We start from the raw sequence: 14,418 nt of genomic DNA, 5'->3' as shown, positions 1-14,418 counted from the left end.
GAAGCACAAAATACAGATTGTTGCTAATGGAGGGCAAAGGAAGACTCTAGGAACAGAAGGGGTAAGAAACTAAGAACTATAACGGAGTATGGTGGACCAAACGGAGCGTTTGGAGGATAAAAGAACATTGTCTTTTATTGTCAGTAGGGGTACAGGGATAAATATAAAAAACGGCAAAGATTCATTTGTAAAGAAGCAAAAGGACACTAGCAGTGCTGCCAGTGCCCCATGGGAGAGCACTGTTATTAGGAGGTCTGCATTGTCTTCTCACTTTTTGATCCTTATCACGGACGCAGACCTTATTCACTTTAGGCATTCCATTTTTCTGAAGGTTTACAATAGAAACCTGCCTATGCATTAGACTCCTACACTAGTATCAGATTCCGTTCTCGTCACTTCTCCACACATTTATCCACAAGATCCACTCTTGGATCTTGTCAGTGTCCTTGGTCTGTTATTATTTTGAATATTTACATTCTGAAATTGGATTAACGAGGCACACCTAGAGCCAATGGTGAAGTGACAACCTGTCACTCCTGAGAAGACAATTCTATAGGAAGCTTCTATCCCAATACTGTTGTCCTCTTTCCAACAATTGCCCTACTCTAAGACCTCATGCAGATGTTCTATTCCCTACATCATACGTTTCCAAAATCAGAACCGAGTGATGAGTTAGTGTGAGGCTTTTTGTGTGCTTTTTTGCTTTCCACAGAAGACCAAAACTTTTGGTCTGCTTTTAATACCCTGCTGTGAAATTGACAGGAACAAAAATTCAAAATATATCAATGAGTTTAACTAAGTTAAGTCTGTAGTTGAAAAGCCCCTGACTTCTTGACTCCGTCAAGAAGAGTACAATGGTAGCTTGTTTTCAAACAATCACTGGAAATCTGGGCTCTGAAAAGTTAAAAATACTGCTTAGCTCTTGCTTGCCATCTAATTTAACACTAAAGCTTTCTCAGTCAAACACTCGATAATTATTTAATCAAAACCAAATAGAATCCTTTCAGAATATGTAAAAAGTATCCTGTCCAAATGTGAATTTCCTGAACATGGCTGTTTTTGGTTGGGATGAGAGTCTCTATTTCTCTTTTTCTTTCTTTCTCTGTTTTTTTTTCCCTTTCCTAGATGAGAATGACAAGCTTCCCAGCTGCAGTTCCAGGACTTTCACCCTCCTTTTTGACCTTTTCTCAGGCGTATTCCAGTATAATCTGTAATCTACTCAAGTAGGAAGAGGAAACAGCAGCGCCCTGGTGAGAAACAGCGCCTTCTGACCCACATACCAAACTGGGCGGAAGCAATGCTTGTTCACAGGAGCCAAGGACAGTAGACACACAATTAAAAGAAAATGAATAATGTATACATATTTTTTAAAAGACTGTTAACACAACAACCAAACAGTTTAGGTGACAAAGTTCAAGACAGAAAGAGTTCAAGGACAATTCTGACCGGGCATTGACTTGTCTTTCCCTATAACTTTTTTTGAGAGCGATAGATGGTGACGTAAAAACACAAACCTTTGTGCACTTCAAGCAAAAACACTTGTTGCTTTTTCCAGTAAACAGTTCACGGCACCACACATATTACTATAGGCTCTTTGGGGAGGGTAGGAAGGGAGGAAGATGAGAGAAAGCTCCAGCAAAATCAACTCAGAAACAAGAATCCAATCTTTTCTTTGCAAGATGGGATTGAGCTTCTTAATGATATTGCCATCGTTTCTTCTACCACATACCAACTAGCCTGCAGGGAGCTTTGCACCGGTGCTTACTAAATGTCAGATGAGTAGACACTTCCCACTCTGGAGAACTGAAACTGTTCTAACTGTTAAATAATTATTTATAGATATAGATTTATATATTTCCGTAAATACATAAATTTATAAATAAGTAAATAGACAATTTGCAGAGTAAAAAGGAAAATTTCCTTTTCTACTCTGAATACACTTTCACCGGTTAATTTTATTTTAATGTGCTCATGACGATTACATGTAAATTTGATTATTTTTCTTTCCTTAAATCTAAAGTAAACTCAAAAAAATTTAGAAAGTTTAAACATAAAAATTAAAAGTCAAAAGGAACTAACTGTTGCCAAAACTATATGTAGAGTAAGGACAGTCTGTATTACTCTAAAAGGATAAGAAAGTATGCTTAGAACAAGGGATCTTGGGATGCAACAATAAGCCCAGAAAGGGAGATGAGATCAAGAGTTAGAAAAAACATTTATAAGATTCAAGAATACAAACGGGAGAAAACACAAGAAATATGTTCGAAAAGTTTCAGAGATAAAAGGTGTATGGGGACAGGCAATGAAAGATATTGTAGGAAAACCTTTTAGCTACATTTCCTCTCTACCATATCTGTGGCATAATTTAGTCTCAATCACACAGCCAACTCAAATTTATAAAATGAATTTTAAAAAATCTCCCCCCATAAGTGGGAAGTTTATTACCTTAGTTTATTATTCTTAGAGCACTCCAAGATTTGTGATAAAGAAAATTTTCTAAGAGCTGGTGTGCTTAATATTTAAGCAGTTTTAGCAACTTTTAATTCATTTTAACTATTACAATTGTAGTCTGCCACTCTTTTATCAATGAAAAGATTTTAAAAAACAGGTAAACAGACCATATTTAACACTAGCGAAGACAAAAGAAATTTTTTGTATAAATAAGAATAAAAGAAAAAGATCTTGGGTGTTTTACTTTAAGATGCAAGTTAGTCCTAAATCTAACATATTTAAGCACCCTCAAAATTTCCCAGTATGTGGAATCACGCTCAGAGTTTTAGGACTAAGTGCTCAGAAGCGAAGACTTTTAACCCCAGTGAAAAATCCCCAGAATTAAAAACCCCATAGTCTAGCATGACTTAGACCAAATTTGGGATTAAATGAGCTTCCCAAAGTATAAATAAATCCTCACTGAAATTCTTTTTTGAAAATACTCTATACCCGTATCTCCCATTCTTATCTCACAATGCATTTTGTATCATGTCAACAGAGCAAACAGAAGCACTTCACTCTTCAAGGAAAACTTAGATAGAAATTTATCTGCATCATTCAACAAGTATAACTTTACTACTTAAACTGTTGAACATATATGATTTGGAAGAATTGAAAACTGGTTCTGAAATAAAAACAAACACTGCAACAAGATAAAATATTAAATAAATTGCAAGATTCAAGGTGTTTTTTTTAGACTCGGTAGACTCAAAATGATTTAATTTGACATTTGCAGAACTTATCTTTTTCAAATACACTGAACACTGTATACTTAAGGAAATATTAAAATCAAAGTATTTTCTGTTGAATAACAACTGTGATAGTAAAATGTAAGCAAATAATCTAAAAGATATAAACCGAAATAGCAATAGCAAAGATGCTCTTCTCCCCACAACCTCCTTCCCGCTCCCCCACCCCCACTCCACGGAAGCCTTCCTTCTTTTTACCCATGACTGTTAAGGATATTTTCTGGCTCTATTTCAGCATCATGACTCAGGTCATGAGAAGTGTCAAAGATGCATTTCCTTCAGATGGGAAAGAGCAACAGATTTTAACAACCATACAAAGATGGGAGTGCAGTGCAAAAAGGCCAAATCAGCATTTTTGACAGCAAGAAAGATAAAACCTTTTATATGCACATATATTTTATTTCCAGCTTAAAAACACTTAAATATCTTTCTATCAAAACATGCTTACATGTTCTGCTCAAGTAGAAAACAGGAAACTCATACCCAATTTAGCTGCCTAAATTATCAACAATTTGTGAAAGAGAATTGTTCACCAAGGAAAAGAAATTGAAGTACACCGTATGACTATTAATAAATAGTTCAAGTCCTTGTCTTCTAAACTTATTTTTCCAAAAGCAAAACCATGAATTTATCTGTGTACATAAAAACTCCTCTGATGGAAAGTCCTTGAAAGCAAGAACCACAAAGAGGAGTGATGCCATGACCATATCTGGGCACCCGAGAAATGATGACTCCACTTCCTTCCCTGGAATTCTTCTGCCGCAGCAGAAACACTTTTTCCTAATCAGCTGGATCATTGCCAGAAAACCATATTCATTTATCAGTACTGTCATTTTATATTTTCTCTCATCTGTGATTTTAACAAATGTGGTCACATTTCAATCCACTCCAGAACTAGATAAGAGTGAAATACTATTGAACACTTATTAAGCATTCCCTACTAACGATGGTTCTGAACACTGAAAATGGTATGGCCCGTCTCTTCAGAAGCTGCCAACAACAACAATGCCCACATTAATTCCATTCTATCCATTCTGAAATAGTTTCACTCTTGCGCCTCATTCTAGCTTCAATTTTCTCACCTGCAAAAACACATCATCCAATGTTAATAACTCTTTCAATGAACCTTAAATCCCTTTCCTTTTCTCATCCTCCTCCAAATTCTAAATGTCATTTCATGCTAAGAACCATAATCGTTTCTGTTTCTCAGTATGTATAACCCTGGCACAGCCCTGACGCCACTCTTCCTACCATTCTGTAGTTTACAAAGTATGAACCAGCACTCAGATTTTTACTTTATGCTCAGACGTTAAGCTTAAAACTACTCATGGCTGCTACTCCCAAGTCTGATAATTTATAAATCTGTTTATTTGGGTCAGTCATTCAGATACTGATCATTATGTATCCTAAGAAACCTAATTCCTGCTGTCTGTTCCCTCTCCAATTTTTCTAAAACCAAATTTTGAAAAAATATTTCAATGGAACCTGGCCAGAATTTTCTTACTTAATTGTCTTCCTCATTGGAAAAGTAAGGCAATGGTAACATGCAAATAGACAATGCCAAATCATCTGGTTGTTATTCTAATTGCTAGACTAAAATAATGTAACTCCCTGAAAACTAAATTCTAAGTTTATTGCCAGAAAGTCTCTAACACCCCAACTCCACCCCAAACAGAGGATTGCTTTATGGGGAAACTGTGAAAACATCTATAAATAGTATTGATTGGGGGTACCCTAATAAAAGTGCCAGTGCCACCTGATAGGCCAGTGGGACCTACAAGCTAGTGTGACCCACTCATGCTCAAATAGCTTCCAATCAGTTCGTTAGCACAGATTTGTTGATTAGCTGAATAAAAATGAGTTAATGAAATCAATAAATAAAAATAAGAATGATCAGCCAAAGATTCCTAGACATTCAAGTCAGTACTTTGGTTTGATCAGTCTGAGACTATCTTGGCATCAGTACTTTTTTAATCTATCCAGGTAAATTAGAATGTACAGTCAGGATTAAGAACCTTTGCTCTAATATGAAAGATAATGATCACAGCAAAAAAAAAACTGAAAGAGGAATTCAGAAGAAACAGAGATAATGCAAGGAGCAAAAAAATTCTTCAAACATTATAACTCTCTCCCAAAGACATAAACAATATTACATCATAAAATAAGAAAAGGATGTGATAATGAAAGAAATATTCAGAGAAAAGGATATTAAAAACACGTTGCAGAAATGAAAATGGAATAAGAAAGAAGATAAAGTTGGAAATACTCTCATAAAGAAAAACAAAGAGACAAAGAGACAGAAAATAGGAAAGAAAGTTAGGGGTTCAATGTAAGCGATCCATTATCCAACATGATTTCCAGAAAGGGGCAAAAAGAAAACAGTAAGGAAAGAAACTATGAAGAACTGAAAGACACAGCCTCTGAAGAATGACACCTGAGAGTGGGGAGGAGTCGGGCAGGTGCGTGCCACTTTTCATTATAAAATTGGGGTATTATTTGACTTTAATAATAAACGCACATATTACTTTGATTAAAAAATATAGTAAATAGATAAACAAAAGCCAATAAAAATCCAATGAACGTTATTAGAAAAGAGAAGCAGAGATTACCTGTAATCCCTAATGCCTCACAGTGGAGTTTAGTTACTCTAGTCCCATAAAGTACAGAGATAAGTCCTTGAATAGCAATATACAGAGAATCAAAGAAAGGAATCTTTAAGACATAGAGACACCACTTACTCAAATGATTAACTAAAACTTTGCCTTCATTCAACTACCTAAATTCATTCATAGGAGTGAGGTATCTGGATGGAGTACTAAAAATGAATATTAATTGATAGTAATATATTTGAAAAGTCCTATTCTCTAAGAAGACTTTGAGGAATAAATCATAGAAAACATAATAAAAAGAAAGCCGAGTTATTATAAGATCTTCTAAGACATCAACATCCTTCGTAGACCAGGTTCACGCCAGGGTTGCCATAATTACAATCACAGGAAAGTTTGGAAGAGCCCGCCCTCTAGAGGCATGTCTCATGAACCATTTAAAAACAAAACTATTGAACCTGGAGTCTATGATTTGCCAAAGTAAAAAGTATGGAGAAAATACAAAATATTTTACGAGCTGTAAAAACCAAAACAAGAAATTCTGAGTTAGCTTTGATTGCTAACTACTTTATCTGGCCTTTATTTTAAAGGAAAACTTTCAGAGAGACAAAAATATGGCATGTTCCAAATGAAACAGACAAAAAGACAAAACACTGAAACACGGTTTAATCCGTTTTTATAGCACTAAATTTTCAGTATAACTTAGAGACAATGCAAGAGTTTTTAAAGATATTCTATAGGCAATTTTATTTTCCTCAAAAAGTATGCTATCCAAAACTTCCTCTCAATTTTGCTGTGAATCTGAAGTGCTCTATAAAATAAAGTCTATTAAAAAATTATGCTAACTTTAGTTAATAGACAGTTTCTTCAATTAGTGCTTCTCAAATGAAAGCACCTTCTTTTCAGGAAGGTATTAATTATGAGATTGCTCTTTTCAATCCACTTTCCCTAAAGAACTCATATGGCTCTCTCTGAGAAACAATGAAAATATTTAAAATATGTATGATTATGGTGTGTAATAAATGTCAAGACTAGCATAATGTTATTGCAACATTTTTAAAAGGATGATAAAAAACTTATAAGAAAGCAAATTCACTAGGAAAACTTTATTAGATTTGAAAATAACAAACTACAAACAAAACTTCATCTGAACTAAAACAATAAAGTACATATAACCAGTAAAAACCCAGGTACTAAACTAAGACAGCCTAAAAGAAGATTTTTATCCATTTAACATGTATATACTATATATATATATACTCTACGTCATATGAGGCATAAAATTTAAAGCAGAGCTACAGTGCACATGATTGATTTTTCTTGGCAAAAATTAAACATACAAATGGAAACTTCAATCCACAAGTAAACAGTGATGTGGAAAGAGAAGTCAAGAAACATCACATTATTATTGATTGTCTTAAGTACGTGAAACCATATAAGGCTGAAACGTGTGGTTGCTTTGTATTTACAATTGTGATGTGGTCTGTCTCAAGAAAACTACTGATCAAGAAAAGTAAGTAATTTACAATAAACCATCAAATGATAGCTATAAACAGAGTCTCAGAGTGGTAAAAAGAATGCATCACACAGATGCCCAAAAGAAAAGTGATGCTGCCAGTTATTTAAAAGCAGTTTACTAAAATATGGAGGCTGCAAGTCGAAGAAATCAGAAGCCCACTCTAAGGGTCTCAGAGTCTCGTCAACTACTTCCATTTGGAAGGAGTAGAATCTGGAATTCAGATGCCAAAAGCTATGACTCAAAGATGACTCCTTTCCTGAGGACCAATGAGTTAACGGGAAGGGAGACACTTCCAGGAACTCTGGAGAACTGTAAAATCCCTCTGTTAATATGATAGAAAAGCAGGAAAAAACTAAACTCTTTAAACGTCTTGTCACAAGTAAATGCCATGTTCTTGAACCTAAATTGGAAAACTAATTGCAAAATAAAGAAATGCGATGCCTCAAGAATAGGTGGGCTAATTTATCAAACTATATTTCCTGATGTACAATATGAAAATGAGCAAAAACAGATCAAAAAGAAAAAATACTACTACCTTCACTTTCAGTTTTGTGTTGGTGTCTCCCTTCATTTGAGAAGTCAACTTATCAATACTCAGTCCAATACTGCAATAAAACTCTGTATACAATAAGATCATAATTGTATTTCCTTCACTCATTATTCAGTGAATTATTCATTTATTCTGTTTCTGGATAAGAGGCATGATACAAAAATATGAAAAGTAAATAAGTCCTACATAACTCCTCAATGACAAACAGCATCAAGAATGATACTAATCAAAGCAGCTAATCTTTTAATGAGTATTTGATCTGTGCCAAACACTATTCAAAGTACTGTGATCTCACAGTAACTCTCTAAGGTAGGTAATATTATTATCCCCATTTTACAGATAGAAAATTGAGGCACAGGGAGATTAAGTAATTTGTTTAAGATTAGAGTTAGGAAGTAGTGGAGGACAGACTAGGAGATAGTCTGACTCCAGGGTCCTCCAACTGCCTCTCCAAGCAAATTACAGCTTAATACTGGAGAGTATCAAAAATAATAGGCAGAAAGTAGTAAGCAGTAAGTACAGATAAAGAGCATCCAGAAGGAGGAAATACATAAAGTTTGACACTATATGTTAAGAGGGAGAAAGTGTGTCATAAGCTGAGATGAGCTGAGATGGAAAGGTGCATTCAATATGTATCCGAAGAAATAGGCGGAAACAATTCGGTGTAGGAACAAGGTGTTGAACCTGGAAAGCAAAGGCAAATAAATTTGCTTAAGGCATAAACAGTAGTGGAAGAAACGGTTTCCTCACTCAGCAAAAATTTACCAACTGGTAAAAGGAATGCCTCCTCTCCCTGAGGACTATTTCCTGACCTTTGCCTTTCTTCTGAAAGCTCCGAATACCTGCAACCATCCTCACTTCCTGTTTCCCTGATAAAACAGAAGCAACCTCCTCTTTCCCCTCTAACTTTTCCCCATCTTCCTGCTCCCTCTTTCACCAGTGTTCCTTGAAAGACTTGTCAGTACTGGTCTCCAATGTCTCTTTTCTTGTTCTTACTAAAATCCACTCCTGTCAGGCCCCAACCATTCCACCAAAATTGCTCTTATCAAAGTCACATGTCTTCTACATTATTAAATTTGATGGCATTCTATCTTTTTCTCAGGCCTTATCTTAATTGACCTATCAGCAGAATTTAACACATTAATCACTCCCTTTTCTCAGAAAAATATTTCTTCATTTGGCCTTTAGGATTTCTCCTGTATGGTTTCCCTTCCATGTCACTGGCTCCTTAATGTTGGGGGGCCCCGGGGCTCAGTCCTGGGACATCTTCATCTTCTCTTTTTCTAATATTCACTAGGTAACCTCATCCAGCTTTTGGCTTTATCTATACCTTCCAAACATTTCTCCTCAGCCTAGTCCTTTCAGGAGAACTCCAGACTCATAAAACAATGACCTACATAACATCACTAGGAGGTTCAAAGTCACATCTTTAACTAAACACATCCAAAACTCCTGATCCTGCCCCTATCCCCAAACCTGCTTTCACTCTGTGCTCCTCATTTCATTTGATGGCAACCCCATCCTTCCAGCTATTCAGGCCACAAGCCTTACCAGTCACCCTGCCTCCTCATTTCTCTCACACTTGACCTAAAATATACCTGAAATCCTGATGTCCTCACCATCAAAATGTACCGAGAATCCAATTACTACTCACTATATTCACCATAAACAACTCAGTCCAAGCCTTGTCTTCTCTCACCTGGATTTTTGCAATACTCTCCTAACTAGCCTCACTAGGCTTCTCACCCTTGTCCACCTACAGACTGTGCATTCTCAGTACAGATCTCCATTCCAGTCCTGCTGAACGATCTGGCCACAATTCCTCTCTGACCTGATCTTCCACTATGTACCCTGCACACTGTGCTTCAGCCACACTGGCCTCCTTACCCTTCTTTGAACACTCCAGGCACATTCCCAGCTCAGGGACTTTACACTGACTGTTCCTTCGGCCTGGAACACGTTCCTCAGATACCTGCATGACTTTCTCCCATACTTCCATCAGATCTTTGTGCAAATGTCATCATCTGTTCTGCATCATCTGCATCATCTAAGGCCTGCAGGAAGCATTCTAATTTCTCGTTTTTTTTTTTTTTTAAGGAAGGTTAGCCCTGAGCTAACTACTGCCAATCCTCCTCTTTTTGCTAAGGAAGACTGGCCCTGAGCTAACACCCGTGCCCATCTTCCTCTACTTTATATGTGGGATGCCTACCACAGCGAGGCTTTTGCTAAGCGGTGCCACGTCTGCACGCAGGATCGGAACCAGCAAACCCTGGGCCGCAGAAGCGGAATGTGGGCACTTAACCGCTGTGCCACCGGGCCAGCTCCAGGAAGCATTCTAATTTCAAATTGCAATCTTCTCCAGGCATTCCCTATTCCCTTTCCATCCTTTATTTTTCTCCATAGCACATAAAACTATCTATCTATCTATCTATCCATCCATCCTGTTAATCATTCATACCACTCCATTAGAAATTCAGCTTCATGAGAACAGGGACATTTTCCTCTTTTGTTCAGTGTTATATTCCTAGAGCTCAAGAACAGTGCCTGGACATAGTAAACACTAATTAATAGTTGCTGAATAAATGAATGTACCTTACAGATGTTAAAATGAAAAGCAATGTTACCATGAATGAAAAGCTATTCATTCTGACAAGTAATAATTTAAATCTAAATTGTTTTTATTAGAAGAACTTCTAAAGATGTTTGAAAACTTTGGCTCAAAGCCTTAGAGTCTATACTTTACCAAATACTACGCGAGGTGCCAAGATACAAATACAAACAAGAAAGAGACCCTGTCTCCATGGAGGTCAATCTAATGGGTGACGTAGGCATGACAATGAGCAATTAACATATTTAGTGAAAGTATATTCAGAGCGCCAATATCAAGGCTGACATAGACAACATGACATCAAGAGGTGTTTAAGAGAGGCTTAAGGGATGAAATGATATTTTTAGCTAGATCATAATGAAGTAGGGTTTTACTAGGCATTCAAGGGGGTAACAATTATTTCAAGTAGAGAAAAGTATGCAAATAGGAAAGGTGCCAAGAAATGAATACATGTGGCATATGCAGGGAAGGGTACAAAAACCTAGATGTGGTGGCACAAGAAGCTGGAAATAAAATGGGACCTTTTCTACTGAAAGATTTTAAGCAGAAAAGTGGAAAATCATATTTATAGTTAACAAAGGAAATGCTTGTGATAGTAAAAAAAAAAAAAAAAGGCTGGAGGCTATTGAAACAGACGAAGTAAGAAAATGATGATTAATCATTTTTGCGTCATGGACTACTTGAAGAGTCTGGGAAAGCCTGTAGACTCTTTCTCAGAATACTATTTATAAATGCTCAGAATAAAATACGTAGAATTACAAAGGAAACCAAATATATTGAAGCATAGTTATCAATATATTTTAAAATTTAAGTTCTGCTATAGTAATATATGTAATAAATGCTAAAATCAGTATTATTACATAATAATATATAATTTTAAAGCAATGACAAACAATATTTCAAAATATATTTCAGTAATTTAAAACACTTCAAGATATATATATTTCATATATAATGTGATTGAAAACATCTGCATTTGTATTGGTGACAATGTCACAAGCACTGCTAATATTACTGTCACGCATCGTCTATATTCATAATGAAAGGAAATGCTTAATTTTGGTTAGAGGATAGTAAACATAAGATGTAACTTTTTCCCTATCCATGTTCATGGATCTTAAGTTAAGAACCCCGCACAAAGACTAACGTCCAGGCAACAAGATTGGAAATGAAAGAGATATTTAGAGAGAATATATTACAAATAAATAAACATCCTCTGTTAGGTTAAAAAAAAAAAAAAAGGCAAATAGATAAATTAATCCTAACCTTAACTGGATTGACTCCAGATAGTAAAAAGGAAATATCCCTATATCAACTGTTATTTAACAGTTTCCTTTACTTTGCTAAAAAGAGCACAGACAAACAACGGTAATACCGCCAAAGCATGATTCATTTTCAAGATGAATCCCTCCCTGTTCAAAGGTTTACATTGTTTTTGACCAGCATCAGACTGTTTATCCACACAAACTATAAATACATCATTTTTAGAACTAACCAACAACAATGCCTATTTTGTTTTGACATGTAAGATCCAAAAAAGAACACGAAGAAAAATGACCATCGCTCTAACGTCCGCACTTTAAAAATGAGAAAAACTACACAGACTAATGGGGTGAAATTCCAACACAATAAAATTTTAACATATGCTATCAGGAAGAAAAGGCCTCCTGAAATTCCTTGCTTTCAAAGGGAACGTTAAGTACAACGGCATTGTCAGTCTATAATCTCCTCTCTGAGATGTCTTCTGTTAGCTTTACGCAAAAATACAAAGAGAGCTGTGGAGAAATAAAGCTGAGAGACAATAGTATATTTTGACTCAGAAATCAAGTATTGCTCTTCAACTATTTGTTCTTTTACAAAGAATAAATCCTTAATTGACTGGCGCTTCGCACCTGTTAGCAAAAATATATTGAAAGGTAATTGTTCACAGCCATTTAGTACCTGTTTCTTCCCTTGGAGTAGAAGACACATGAAGGCACAGATGACCTCAATATTTTATGCACATTATGCCCACAGCCTAGCACAGAACCTGGTGCGTGGTACACTTAATACCAAAGGAAGACTAGGAAGAAAAAAGAAGCTCAAAAGAATACTCTCTGAAGATGCATAAATGGAAGGACTATAAATCTTTCCTAATTTTTCTACTAATCCATCTGGTTCTCTGGTTGACCTAACTGCCCTGCATGTTCTCTGAATCTTTCTCCATGAAGTATTTGGTGAAATTCAAGTTAAGAAAAACACTCAACACAAAGAGAAAGGTTCTCAAAGAATCTATAACAGCACCTAACTGTGACAAAATATTTACATGTAAAAATGTAAGTAGTTATTTCTGACGTAAAGTTTCTTGCAAATGGCTGAGCATATGAATATCTCATAGTTTTCTAGACATTTTTTAAAAATTCTAAATACCTTTTTAAATGACTGTTTTTACCTAGGACTGGTTCTAAAAGATTTTCATCCTTGAAGAGCACAGGTCACTAGTGAAGTTAAATATACATGAATAACAATTTTTCTCATAAAAATAATAGGGCCAAAGCATAAAGCATCATCTAAGGAGAAAACAGAGGTCCTAAATTTTTCTGAGTTACAGAGTTTCTCTCCAGGATTCCATTTACCTATGTATTTTTCCAGTCTATCTTAAAATTTCCTATAGAAACTATATATCTAGAATTGATTAGGTATTACAAAAGGAGATGTGTTCGAGAGGAAGCTAAAATAAATAAAGATAGGTATGTAGCCAAAAGAATTGCAAAGAGGTATTCAAACAAATAATTATACACACATTCATATCAGCACCATTCACAATCACTAAAAGGTGGAAACAACCCAAATGTTCATCAATGGATGAATGGATAAAAAACTGTAGTATAGACATACAATGGAATATTATTTAGCCATAAAAAGAAATGAAGTACTGATACACGTTACGACATGGTTGTACCTCAAAAACATTATACTACATGAAAGAAGCCAAAAACAAATAGTCACATATTTTATGACTGCAGTTATATGAAATATCCATTACAGGTAAATCCATAGAGATGGAAAGCAGACTGGTGGTTGCCAGGGGCGTGGGGAGGGAGGAATGGGAAGCAACCGCTGAAAGAATATGCAGTTTTCTTCCAGGGTAAAGAAAAACGTTTTTGCAAATAGATAGAAATGGTGGCCACACAATATTGTGAAGGTACTAAATGCCACGAAATTGTTAACATTTAAGTGGTTAATTTTATGTTATATGAATTTCAGATCAATTAAATAAATAAGGATTGTTTTCTGGAATAACCATAATCTCGCTATATAAAGTACTCTATCCTTAAAAACTTAAATTGGTCATCTGTCAGGGAGAATCTGCAATGCTTTAGAAAAAGTGTCATCTGATGTCAACAAATATTTTCTGTCATTTTGGTGGGAATGAAATGGTACAACCACTCTGGTATAATCTACCAAGGTCAAGATTTGCATACATTATATAACTCAGCGTTTCCACTCAAAAATGAATACACATTTGCACCAAGAAACAAGTGCAAAAATTTTCATCGCATCATTATACATAATAACCCAAGACCGGAAACCACTCAAATATACATCAACAGTACTAGAAAGGATAAATAAATAAGCAGAAGCATATTTGTAGAATGGAATATGTAAAAGCAATGGAAATAAATGAAGTAACCTACAGAGAACATGAATTAATCTCACAGACATAATGTTGAAGAAGCTGAATATACCAAAATATACTCCATAATTCCATTTATATATATACAACAGTGTTTAAGGATACTTCCTTAAGAGTAAAACTATTTTTAAAAAGTAAGGAAGTAATTATCATAAAAGCCAGAATCAGGGTTTACTTCTATGGAAAAGGGGAACAAAAGGTGAGTTCTGGCAATGTTTCA

The 14,418-nt window shown here is 35.4% G+C and overlaps 1 protein-coding gene across 10 annotated transcripts in view; it reads right to left on the bottom strand.

The window, feature by feature from the left end:
* The window catches only part of BCAS3 (BCAS3 microtubule associated cell migration factor), a 570,105-nt gene that overhangs the window by 322,383 nt on the left and 233,304 nt on the right, over nt 1-14,418 (bottom strand). The gene's annotated exons all lie outside the window — the stretch shown is intronic.

The sequence above is a fragment of the Equus quagga genome, chromosome 11 (genome assembly GCF_021613505.1).
Source record: "Equus quagga isolate Etosha38 chromosome 11, UCLA_HA_Equagga_1.0, whole genome shotgun sequence".
In the NCBI taxonomy this organism is placed as follows: domain Eukaryota; kingdom Metazoa; phylum Chordata; class Mammalia; order Perissodactyla; family Equidae; genus Equus; species Equus quagga.
Note: the sequence above shows the minus strand (reverse complement) of the source record. Positions and strands in the feature narration are given on the sequence as shown.